Consider the following 13,671-nt stretch of genomic DNA (forward strand, 5'->3'; position numbering starts at 1 on the left):
CTGTGATTGTGCAACCTCTCTCTGGTATGAATGGGCTGTGGAGGGATTATATGGAGAGATTGGGATGAGCTTGCTCCTTATGGCCACATCTGCACAGGGAATTATGGGGGATGTGTGGCTGGCATCCCGGCAGATGGAGGACTGAAATGGTTGATAACATAAACACTTGGCCAAGTTGAGAGCGATCTTGTCATCAATTTGCTGAATGCATTATCCGGAGGGGTTTCAGGGAGAGAGTCAGTTTGAAAACCGTAGAAGAGATTCAATGCGAGTAGACAAGCCTTTGGAATATAGAATTAGTGAAGAAAGCGAATGTCATTGACAATTTCAGGATATTTTGCAAGCAACTCATAATTTAAAGTAGTTAACTCACAGTAAAGCTACTCTTTTGGAAAGTAAGTTACCTACACAGGTTCAGTGGGGTTCTATAGAAGGGCTCAATTTAAAGATACAATATGTAATTTTTTTTCTCTGCTAGGGATTGCTAACCTCTTACAATAACAAAGGCATAGGTTGATGACATCAAATTTATGGATCTAATAATGCTTATGAATAACTTTGATGTTTTTATCATGACTGTGGTATGAAGCAGGGTTCGATTGCTAATGAGAGACAGATATTCACGATATTCAGATATTCATATACACGTCAGACGTGAGTCCCGCGGATATATAGGAACAAGGACGTTTTATTCTACCAAACTACCAGCAAGTGCTAAATTACTCACACAGGTTAATGTATTGGACGAACGAAGCTTGTGAGGTAACGCAGCGCTGTTTCACTTGGTCTACACGATCACACTAAACTGCATTTGAGTGTGTTGAAAGTTATAATGTTATTCTATGTTATTCTGTATGAGACTTGGCAAATAACATCTAAAAAATGAGTCCATGGCCACAAAAACAGGGAGCAAAGTAGTCTTCAATTGTGATGTTGTATTCTAAAATAAAAATATTATTTTATTTCGGTCCAACGCAACCTGACGCAGAACCCTGACGTGCACCTCTCCAAAAATGTAACGACGTGTCAATTCTACGCGTGCCGCAAGCGCTGTGATTGGTCTGCCAGAACCGCTCCCTGGCTTTCACATGCTCCCTCTGTATGTGTAATTGCGCATCAATGCGGACAAAGACACAGAAGTATAAATGAAAACCAACGTCTATTCTATAGCATAGAGGCTTCGGCGTAGATCCGACACAGAAGTTTAAAGGCTTGTTTGAGATGAGCAAAATCTGCACAAAACCGATCACCGGTGGTCAGCACGAGATGCATGCCGGTTAGAAACGTGTACGGTTGCAGTCCGCTGAAGTGTGTCAAAAAATGCGCACGTGTCGGATTCTGCAGTCGCGCTCACCACCGCTGTAACGACTTGCTGACGACACAGCTTAATGCTCATTGGTTTAAACAACCGTGATGTATTGTTCTCCTTTATAATGTATGATTTTAAAACTCTGATATCATGTTTTGTGTGTATAAATTATGTGTGGATATTCCCAAACTCTCTGACAGTGCGATCTATGTGATGTATTTTTTTTTTACATGAAAAAAAAACATAAAAACGTCTTTAAAGAAACTTTAAAGAAAAAAATATTGATTAACACGCAGGCCTATTTAAAATGGAATTAAATAAGTAATTTGGGTGTCTTGTTCATTATATTTATTTTCATATACTGTACAAGCAACAAAACTTAAATTACATCCAGTTTATTAGCAACACCGAGGACGGGCGTGAATCTCGTGTGAATATCCGCCTTTGGTCTTACAGGTGTATGATCCACTGCAAGAAGAGAGATCTGTCTGGCTTGCCTGCGCTTTTTTCACTCCTCCCCTCACTGCAGCCGCCTACTCTCGACTACATTTCAGGCGAGGCAAGGCGCATCTCAAACAAGCCTTAAATCAGCCTGAGTGACGGCATAGCTACGCCATGGAGTTGACGCAGACACAATCATACACAAAACATCATTTCAAAACATTTATGCAACACACTTAAAGGCCCAAGAGACTGGTAAACATTTTGAACATGCACACATATGCTTGCTTAAAGAAACACTTTGCATATAAATGCAAACTAATAAAATGCATGGGTTTGTGGGAGAGCAATCACCGATCGGATGAGTTATTGCCATCTGTCTGAGCTCAATCATATTGTATCTCTGAGAAAAGCCCTCAGCCCTTGGTTTTGCCCTCTGAATGCTCTCTGCGTGCTGTCAATTAAAAAAAAATCTAATATTAAAAAAAGATGATTTATGGAGGGGGTTAAATACACATAAATTTTTTTTTGTATGCAACATGTTTACAATGTATTGTGTTACTTTTATAGCACACATTAAAATTACCATTAGGCTACTGTATTGTTTAATTAAAGCATTGTTGAATGAAAAATTGTAAAGTATAAAAATTGTAAAGCCATAGTTAAATTTATTTGACACAAATACAAATATTTTCCTTCCTCATTTATCCATCAATACCATTTTCACTACCCCTTTAGTTTGAGTTTTTACAAAGCCAGAAAACTCTATGCACCTGTCAAATGCCTTTAGAGATTCATGTCTGCATGCTTGTTCGTCAAAACCATGCAGCCACAACAGTTCATGGATGAACTGAGACTTAAAGTCAGCCTGAGACGAGACCTTTACCAGCCCATCAAAACCGTCACACAGATAATCCACTGCCATCACACACATCAAATACAAATATCTTTCTCCTGCTTGAAATGATCTAGACAGCCTAATCTTTGCATATAGCTGTAAATGCAGTATTGTGTGTAGTCTACAGGCCATTTAGTATGAATAGCTGTAAGTATTAAATAAGAAAAACTTATGTTTGGTCACGGATGATCTGCGAATGATTTGCGTTTTTGGTATTTGTTAGTTTAGTTATTATTACAGTAATAGATGATTTAGCTCTTATCTAGTAGTGAAAATATTCCCAACATCAGTCGGGTTCTGACGTCAACCCGAGTTTCATTTCCAACCAAAATCCAACCCCTTGTAGCCAAAATCATTCCCTGCCTATCGTTACTACTTTCTACTCAAGGACCTTGACAGAACTGTAGTGGAGTAAAAAGTACGATATTTGTCTTTCAAATTCAGTGAAGTTAAAGTAAAAGGTTTCCAGACAAAATAATACTCAAGTACAGATACTCAAAAAGTGTACTTAAGTACTCAAGTAATTGTACTTTGTTACTGTCCACCTCTGGTTTTAAGTCACAAATAGAGTGATTAGTGTTCTCTTCTGTGATGTATCCATTTCAGAGAGTGTATATAGGCCTACAATTTGTTTTGGTGTACAGTAGAAGAAATTCTATATATCTTTTAGAGCCCAACCGATAAATGATTTTGAAGGCCGATACGGATACAAATATTTGTTAGTTTTAAAATCCGATATTCCGATATATCGGACGATATTTATTTATTTATTTATTTATTTATTTATTTCAGAAACGTGCAAAAAAACTAGCAGATTTTCCAAACGTTAGTTATTTGTAGTTATTTATGAGTTTTAACTAAAATAATATGATAATGCATTTTAAAAAGAAACTTGTTTCTTTTATTGTCACAACAGAACAGACTGATGATAGTGGCATTAGCTAGCTTTGTGGTTAGCTAGTCTCTGATGAGCCATAATTTAGCAATGGATAACGTCATACTACAAATTGTAAAACATACATTTTCAATATAACAGGCCAAGGAGAGATGATACGTCTCATTGATATAACTGTCATGTGCTAATAAAGAAATACTTCAGTCACATTGTCAAAAGTTAAAAGGACAGTCAGTCAACTACAACGTAACGTAACTATTACTAGCTAATTCCGCTTCACTCTCGGCTTATTTAACAGCAGCAAAACTGGACATGATAGTCACAAATTTTGTCATGCTTATTTGAGTTAAGAGAACTGATGGGGATGTTCTTTTAATTGTTATTCAATCAATGTATGTCTCGTGACCAACTCGACGAACGTTGCCAACAGGGAAGGTGTAGAGTGCCCTCTGGTGGACAAACTATACAACTCCAACACTCTGTTTTTATTTTATTTTTGAAATATTAATTTATCGGCCATTATAACTGCCGATACCGATAGTTTGGAAAATGCCTAATATCGGCAGATAATATCGGCCTGCCGATATATCGGTCTGGCTCTAATATCTTTCAGTTTGCTCAATACAAACTGACACACAAGTTAGATTCAAACTAAGAAAGTTGTATCTATCTATCTATCTATCTATCTATCTATCTATCTATCTATCTATCTATCTATCTATCTATCTATCTATCTATCTATCTATCTATCTATCTATCTATCTATCTATCTATCTATCTATCTATCTATCTATCTATCTATCTATCTATCTATCTATCTATCTATCTATCTGTATGTATGTCTGTCTGTCTGTCTGTCTGTCTGTCTGTCTGTCTGTCTGTCTGTCTGTCTGTACATATTATCTAGCACACGTCTTTGCATATCATCAGGAGCAAGGCTGAACAAAGGAGCCAGTCATTAACAGTCACCATTACATTTGTGTGCATGACATTAAACCCCAGGTCGCTACAGAAAGACAGTTCATGTAATGAGTGTCACTTCGGATTAAAACATCTAGTAAACAACTGCTTACAAAATGTTTTTTTTTTTTATGTTGCCTCAGGGCGATTATGCAGTACAGGGTTAAACAAACACAAACAGACACACTCTGTCCCACACAGCACAGGAGGGAGTGTCATAAATGACAGGGACGCATCATGACATCCGTTAGCTCTTTTCCTCAAACTTTAGATGTCACATTTTATGACCTCTTTCCAAAATCACAAAGGACGTTATTGGGCTTGCGAAAATGTGATATCAAATCGCCAACCCGCAGACAGGAAAATCTCTTTGGCCACAGACAGGCACTGATGTAAAACGGCTTCTCATGAAATGTCATATGCATGCATGAATAAGCAAAACACTCCAGTGTATACACACACACATACACACACACAAACTGCCCAGGGTTTCAGCACCGTCGCCGTCAAATGTTGATCTGAATCTTGCACGACATGATAAAAGCTTCCTCCTCAGCTTCTACACCAATTCATTTCTTTCCGAGAAGTAATTTTGCATTCATGTTTCTTCACCCTAATGACAGAGGCACATTTAATGATATAAAGGCGAGGACACAGCACGCAGAGCTACTTTTGGTTCTTACTGAGAGCGTTGGAGAACATTTTAGCAGATCGCGAGGAAGTGCTTTACTACAGTAGCTATTAAAAATAAAAATAAAAACAATGCTGTGGCTGGTGGTTCTGGTAAGTTGTGGGTTCAAATCCCACTAGAGGGACCATTTATAATTTTTGCTTTTAAAAATAGCTTGAGTTTACAACAACAACACTTCTCTTTAGCTTCTGTGCAAGACTGTGTCCTGACTAGGCCCAAACTGATGAGTTTCCACTAACAAGAAATGTGTCTGCTCGCTGAGCATGCTATTGCCATAACATTCAGAAGATATTTTGATGTTTTATGAAGAGCATGATTTTAAACCAATGAGATTTCACTGTGGGTGGAGCGCTGTAAAAAACAGACATATCCTTCATTACGTAAATCCACACAGAATGCAAGAGATTGTAGGATGCAGAGCTTAAATCCATGGGAAGAGTGAGGAAAAAATGGAATGTGTATAGGGAACTGATTAAAAACCAGGAAAACTAACTAGGAAGGCAGGCAAAACAGGAATGGAACACAGTGAAAACGAAACCAAAACTGAAGTGAACATACAGGTTACATCTATTTAGTATCCATCTATGAAATCAAACGATTTCAGACGCAGTGACTCAAGTAAGTTTATGGATCTCACTAAAGAGTTCTGAAGAGTATCTAAATCAGGTGTGTAAAAAGGAAGCAGACAAAATGAGCAGGGGTGCGTTTCCCGAAAGCATCGTTAGCCAACTATGTTCGCAAGTTCCGTCGTTTTCCAATAGAGTTCAATGGAAATTGCGACCAACTTGCGACCATAGTTGGCTAACGATGCTTTCGGGAAACGCACTCCAGAACGGTGGATCCCCAGGACCAGGATTGAAAACCACTGTATTATAAAACGATGCATTAACATTTTTACAGTGCTAGTCCAAACACCTCCTGGGCCCTCTGTGTGCGTGCATTTTTTGTATGTGTGTATATACAGTACTGAGATATACTGACTGTATAAAAAGTGTGAAACCACAGCCTGAATTAATAAACCTCACTTCCTCCAGCCACCTTAAATCAACTTGTGCGCACCAACATGCCTGGAAGTCACATCACCCATAAATGCACATGCAAAACCACAGCATGCCATCTGCACCGTAATAAAATAGTAAGTAGTGCACACTTCTGAACTCAGCTGGGTTCTTCTGAAGAAGCTGCTTGTAATGACAGAGTAGTTGTTTCTGGTGGTGTGGCAGGTTCCTGAAAGGCAGATGTCCTGAAGGACAGAGTAAATTACTGTATCTGTGCGGCCAGCCAACTGTCAGCTCAACTCGTTGCCGATGACCTTGGAATTCTATTGTTGTTCCTTTGACTAGGCTTGAGTAATTGCACTCAAAGCTTGTAAGGAAGGACAGTGTGATGGGGAGGGGGACTTTGGAAGACCAAAAACATAAATCAGGTTTAATGCGGAGTTAACTGTATAAGGTCACGTTTACACAAAGCCGGGTATTTAGCAAAACGAATATTTCCCCCCTCTCCGTTTTCAAAAATAACTTTGTTCACACGCCCGCATAAATACGCCGTCGAGCGCCATCATAACTATGCCAAACCTATTGGTGGCAGTGTAGGGAGAAGGATAAAGCCATGCAAGCCAATCAGAATCGACAAGAGAGAACCTAAAACGCCGTTTCTCCCAGTTCACACGACAACACATAACTGGCGTTTTCAGAAATCTCCACTTTGGCCGGAGTTTTTAGAAATAATCGTTTTCTGTGATAAAAATGGGGGTTTCGCGTAAACGAGAAGCCAATCCGCAGGGAAATATCTGCGCTTTCCCTTCGTGTAAACGGGCATAAGTCAGAAACGAAGAGATATAGAAAAACTAAGTGTACATGTAAGCTAATATACAATAATACAGACACACACAAACCAAAAAGAAAACAATTTATAACTAAAATAAAGGATCAGGCTTTGATCCTGAGTTCATGCCATGGAGTGTGCACATCAGATGTGAACAGCCAATCAAATGCCTTCAAACAAAGAAATCGCGATTCACTTCTCGCGAGAGACGGCACAATTTAATTCTCTCTTCTGCTGAAGATTAAGAGGTGGAAGAATATGAAATATATAAATGCATTTACACAGTAAGTAGAAAATATCTTGCTATATCAGTGCAAGTAACAGTTGTAAGGTTAGTTACATAAGATAGTTGATTATATTGGTATACAGAGACCTATACTAACCCTGCCTATTTAAGCCCTGTGTTTCTTTGCAAAGTCTTGTTAATGTCACACTGCATTTCTGAAAGCTCTCGATTGACTCCAGTGTTATGGTCCTGACCTTCTGCCTGGTTTCCAGGATTACCCTGTTTGATTATCTTCCCTCTGGTTTTGACCCTTGCCTGACATTTGGATTTTGATGGATTACCCTTAATAAATTGCTGCGTTTGGATCATTTGTAAAGCTTTATCTATCAATTCCACGGCAGCCATTGTAAAGCGCATTCGCGACATGTTGTAATTATCACAATTTCATGAGTTTACACTTTCATATAATCAGATTTACTATAGAATATGTGTATTTGGCGAGCTGTGCGAGAAGAGAGATCTGACCTGGGAATTTGGCCTGAATCCTAAGTACAGTGCACCTATAAACATTAGGCTAAAAGGTAAAAAAAAAAAAAATCAAGAACAAAAAAAATAAACATACATGGATGAATTGTTCACAATATGATCTATGATATTCATTTAGAAAATTCTATAGGTATATACAAGTCTTTTTCTCATCAAAAGATTATTTGCTAAACGAATAAGCCCCATTTTGAGCCTTATTCTGCTAAGAAAAAAAGTACTAAGGTGCTATGGTGAAGGTAATGGAGTCAGACTGCAATACTATGATACTTTTGATATACTAAAAGATGACCATTTGTACTGCGCTTACAACTCCAAGGTGAAGTATGCGTGGTACATATATGGCACCTTCATGTCACATCTGCCAAAATTCATTTTTGTTAGTTAGTATCCTCACTGACTGTTCCTGTTTCTCACAAGCTATTTGTTAAAACAGCTCGATAAAAACGTCTCCGAGATGCCGAGTGCCTCGATCGCCCTGTCACGCCCTCATGACATACAGCAATGGACACCCATATCTCAGTGCCACTTTCTCCCTCACTTCCCTCTTTCTCCCACTCTTCACAAAGAGAAAGTGCCATTACGTGCCATTACATGACGCAAAGACCTTGGAATATGAACAAAAGAGTTCCTTTAAAGTGCGTTTTTCTGAGAAGGGCCATGATTGGAGGTCATACGGAGGCTACGACGGTGAGGATGATGGTCCTATTCACCTTCAACATAGTCTAATGCCCCAGGAAGACTCTGGCAGCTCAGAGTAATCTCCTGTCAGGTTAATGACAGAGCAAGCGAGCGAGCGAGCGAGCAAGCGATTGCCAAATTGAAGGACACAGGACGCTGTTACCTGTGCTTTTTTTTTTTTACACGTGTTCTGTCATCTAAATCTTCTCTGTCATGCACAAGTTTGACAGCGTGATACAAAAGTGTAGAATTATAAATAAGCACTTAGTACACAGTTTTGTGTTTCTCAAATTTGAGATAATTTAGCACGGATTAGCTGCATCAGCACAATAATGTCAGTTCGGAGTTAGTTTTCCTCGCACTTAAAGTGCAAGTGTAAAAATCTTGTATATAGCAGCAAGCAGCAATTTCAGGGGTTCAAGCGGTTTAAGGGCTTTAAGCATATGGGTAAAAAGATATTATATTTTATTTAGCAAGCTTTTTACAGTCTCAATCATAGATGGAAATGACCAATTACAGGAATTTTACCATAGGAAATAAATGGATTTAAAGTCTTTTAACAGTTAGAGTAATTGATTGGACATGGTTTTTATTTTTGAGATTCATCAATGTAGGCATAGACAATCATGGCACCTAAGACAAAGACACTACAATTTCAAGTCAAGTCAATCGGACTAACTGTTGCAAAGTTGTAGCTACTTTTATGTTTGTTATGTTTTTTTTGTTTTTTTGGGGGGTTTTTTTGGGTGTGACCACAGTTCACCAAATGTGTTTTTTGGAATAATCTCCAATATTTAACAAACGATTTAATGTACAGGATTTTTTGACAAATTATCAGTGGTCAAATCAGTGGCTGTCTGAACGATTCGCTCATGAAACTGAAAAACGAAAAACTTGGTTTTGGTAACTGAAATTAAGCTGAACTTATAGAGAATGTGAAGATATGTTATTCTACATTGCTTGAGGCTATTATGAATAAATTGTGGCTGCTGTTAAAAATGCACAATTGATTAATAAACTGTATTCTCTTGATATGCTTAAGACACAATACATGTATTTTGAAGTTTGTGCTGCAGGGTTCAGCCATTAAAACTATAATACAGGCAACATTTGTAAGATCTTTATCTATAAATATTTATAATATTTATCACAGTCAAATTCAATGTGGAGGCAAAGCACTGAATGTTACAGAGGATATTATGTGGCATGAACACTAATCTCCATTAGAGTGGGCTCAAAACTGACCTGAGACACATAAAATTACAATTAAAACAAGTTAATCAGAAAAACGGTAATAAACCACAATTTGTGCATTAAAATGGCATTATGAGAATGTGTTAGAGTATCTAATATGCTACAACAGGAGTCAGGGACCACAGAACAATAATGCAAAAGAACCACTGAATCGGGTTTTTTTTGCTACTGGTTCATCAAAACTAATTGTCTGAAAGAACAAATTTGCAGAAATGAGTCAGACTTACATTACTAATGAATCTCTAAACATTCAGAGGGCATTCAGGGAAAGGTGGTGATGATTCTCGTGGCCCCGGCTTTATATGTGTTCATCAATATTTATAATATGTGTGTTTTCCAAGAGCTGTACATTATATGTATGTAATATACAAATTTATAATAATAATAATAATAATAATAATAATAATATACATTTTATTATATAATATTTTTTTTTAATCTTAGAAGAACCAAAACTTCCAGAACCAAGGCCACTGATAAAGTAGTCACAGTTGCAATTTGTTGCAATCAATAGTGACAAATTTGTGCATCTCTAATGTAGCTGTTGAGCAGACATTATCAAACGCAAGTCAATTAAACTATTCAAGTGTTATGCCAAATGCCTGAAGTCTCAACTCGATCGTTTTCCATTTTTCTCCTTCTTGTCCTCTAACATAAAAGCATAATTTTGAGATTGCATACTCGAGAATCACTCATTTCCTACTTCACGTCTTGAAACAATATAAAACTAAATGTCATGAGGAAGACAAGAAGGAAAAACAATTGCAAGAGGCTTCCTAAGGTCAATCAGGCTCTCTTGGTCCCTGTCCAGATGGTGATTTGAGTCTGTTATCCTTCTGCCAGAATTGGCCCAGCTGGGAAGTCATGAGGTCCATTACACACCAATGAAGCCCATTTGTTGATCCCATTTTGAGGGCCGATGTCTTGCTAACAAAAGATCACTTACCCTCACTGAGGTGCATTTAAAGGCAGCGGTTTTGCTCAGATGTGCACTCGCACGGACACACACAAACATCTCCGACAGACACGTTTTATAAATACTAAATGATGCCCCCACCTTAACTGGTCTGTTCTGTCAGACTTTATGTTTGTCTGGGTATGTGCTTGTGTCCTCTGTGTCTGAGAGAATGAAAGAAAGCAGAGCAGTGAGGGAAACAGAGGACTTGGATATTTGAAGTGTACTTGTGTCCCTGTAGAGGTGAAACAGAAGAAAAAGTTTAAACAAAACAAAAGTCACGCTAAGAGTGAGGTATGGGTTACGAAGAAAGGAAAATAAAGCGATATATTATCATTTTAAATCAGAAGTTTGTTCAAGTAAGTAGTCATATGCTGCATCTGAAATCTTGTAATTTATGAGTAGGTAGTACATCTGAATTTAAATTTTCTTTGCAACCGTTAGAAAAGTATGCTCTGAATATGGGTGGTATGACTAAAATTCGGATGTACTACATTCGCCATGTTGTTACTAATCTACCAGCCAAAGCCACTAAAGGCAAGCCTGCTACCTTTAGCCAAAAAAAAGCGTAACAGCTCATAGTAGCTAGTACAGCGAAGGACACCAGAGACCAGTTTTTTTTCTTTAATTGGTGTCTAGAGGCTTCACTGCACTGAATAAACCGCTTTCGTGAAGAAATAGCTTATCATTTAGTGAATCAACTGTTGATTTTTTATGATAAAAAGGTTACTAAGAGAAGGCAGAGAAGGGAATGTCACAACAAAAAAGGACTCATTTAAGGTAGTACCATATTTAATAGTAAAATTTAGTGATATTGTTGTCTTAAAGTAAAAATACAGATGTTTTCCTTCTTTGGTTTTCAGGTTTTAACAGTTACGATAAGACTGTTTCATGTAACTTAGTTCTTCTCCCTCGCTGTGTAATGGCTTTGCTATGTGGGGATAAATGTGTTGGATACGTTCGTGAGACAGCTGATTAGTACTCTCGTCATTGACCGTAAAACAGTATGTTATAGGAATCACCAACCCGTCAATCACGATCGAAGAGTTTTCAAAATCAGAGAAAAAGCCTCTTGTGTGTAGTAAATGGTGTTTAGGGGATGCGGAGGCAAGCGCTGTTACAATCATGTCATTTTTGCTGCCCGCATGGGCTCATGCGGACATGTCAAGTTTAAACAAGGCCAGCTCAGCCACAGTAACAGCTCATGTTTAGCCAGCTAAACTTTTAATACCCTGTTAGAAAAAATATATAGTTGCATAGTTTCATGTGGTTCTTCTCCCTCGCTGTATTATGGGTTAGCTATGTATTATGGGAGAAATGTGCTGCTTACGTTTGTGAGACAATCAGCTGATTACTATTATTATATTATATAAGACCCTTGATCTTTACCTGACTATGGCTTTGCAAACTTTATCCATGATGTGGTTTATGGACTGTGGTACAGAAACAGTGGCAATGTTACACACTCTTGGCTTACTCTAACTGAAGAGTTCAGATGCAAAAGTCTCTAAGTGCCATTTGAAATTTTCTTCTAGAATGATCATTTTTATCAAGCTTGTATATTTAAGTTCAGTCATTTCACTTAAATGGCAATGATAATTACCTATTAATTGTTATTTAAGTGAAATTACTGAACTTAAATATACAAGTTTGATAAAAAATCATCATTAAAGAAGAAAATTTCAAATGGCATTTAGAGGCTTTTGCATCTGAACTCTTCACTGTCTCAGACGACGATATGTTTGTCCCGTTTTAGCCACCGTAGCTTCTTTGAAAGGGCGGGGTGAACAGTGGGCTGAGCCCTTAGTGCAACTCGCAACCGAACCACAAGATGGCGCTAAAAAATACACACTGCACCTTTAACGACTAAAATTTCAGGTCCTTCAGAGTCCTCTTTAAATATAATTTAACCTGCAATCCAGAGGACGTTTCCATGTGTAATTTCTCTCTCCCTCTCGACTCTTTCTGTTCGCACTCACATACATGCTACCATATTAGATTAAAAAGTAGTTTGCCACTAAAGACCTCTTACGTAATCTGGAAATGTAAGCCTTTGTAATAATATTAAAGTGCAAAAACAAATGTTAATTTTTCCAATGTAAAATCTAAATGAAGTATAAAGGCATATTTCCAAGGTTCTTCATGGGATGCGTACAGAAAGAGAGTTTTTGCCATCGTGCATACATTTTTTATGCCGTCTGCCTATTTGTAAACACTTTCTTGATAGATTTTTATACTTCACTACTGGTTCTCTTTTGCATCTCTATTGAGTCTTTTTAAATATTTACTTAGCCAAACATTTTGTGTCTGAACAGTGTTGTACATAAATTTGGATATATGTGGGATTTGTTATGGTTATGTAAAACATGGTCAGATAAACATGTTCAAATAAATGTTTCATTGCCGCATATTCAGAAGAGCACTAATGCTCGTAATGGTCTAATGTCTGTGACGGACTGATGTACACTGCTCAATGTTCATGAAGTGTGTGAAAGTCAGTCCTATCTAACAGGGCTAAATCTTTGTTAACATGGATCTAAGAATAGACTCATGCTGGGAACATTACTTTATATGTCATAAGTCTACATAATTTACATAAGTCTTTTGTATTAAAAGTCAGACAGGTGCAAGATAATTGGAATGAGGAGAGTGTGTTTGTGAGATTATCAATGCATGTGTCCTCACACATCAGTGGGTCATTATGCCGGGCATCTTCCATGAGCTTATTTACTGAAGATGGAGCATTACCCATAATGCACCATTCACAAGGTGCCTCAGTGCCATTTATCTGCTTGAAATAAATAAATAATTGAAAGGCTTGCTCAGCAGAGAGGTACAAAGACAAAGGCGGGAACAGCATGGGCACATCTTCCATGCTGTTGCATAAATTAGTTTAAACATTAAAGGCCAATTTGAGATTAAGATCCTGTAGCTGACGTGGCTCGAGCCCAATCACAGCATATGAATGCACAGTCACTGGAGAGATTCAAT

General features: G+C 37.8%; 1 long non-coding RNA gene across 2 annotated transcripts in view; it reads right to left on the reverse strand.

The window, feature by feature from the left end:
- Positions 1 to 13,671, reverse strand: part of LOC148969385 (uncharacterized) — a 109,337-nt gene that overhangs the window by 32,571 nt on the left and 63,095 nt on the right. The gene's annotated exons all lie outside the window — the stretch shown is intronic.

Source organism: Pimephales promelas, chromosome 23 (genome assembly GCF_988280905.1).
Source record: "Pimephales promelas chromosome 23, fPimPro1.hap1.1, whole genome shotgun sequence".
Lineage (NCBI taxonomy): Eukaryota > Metazoa > Chordata > Actinopteri > Cypriniformes > Leuciscidae > Pimephales > Pimephales promelas.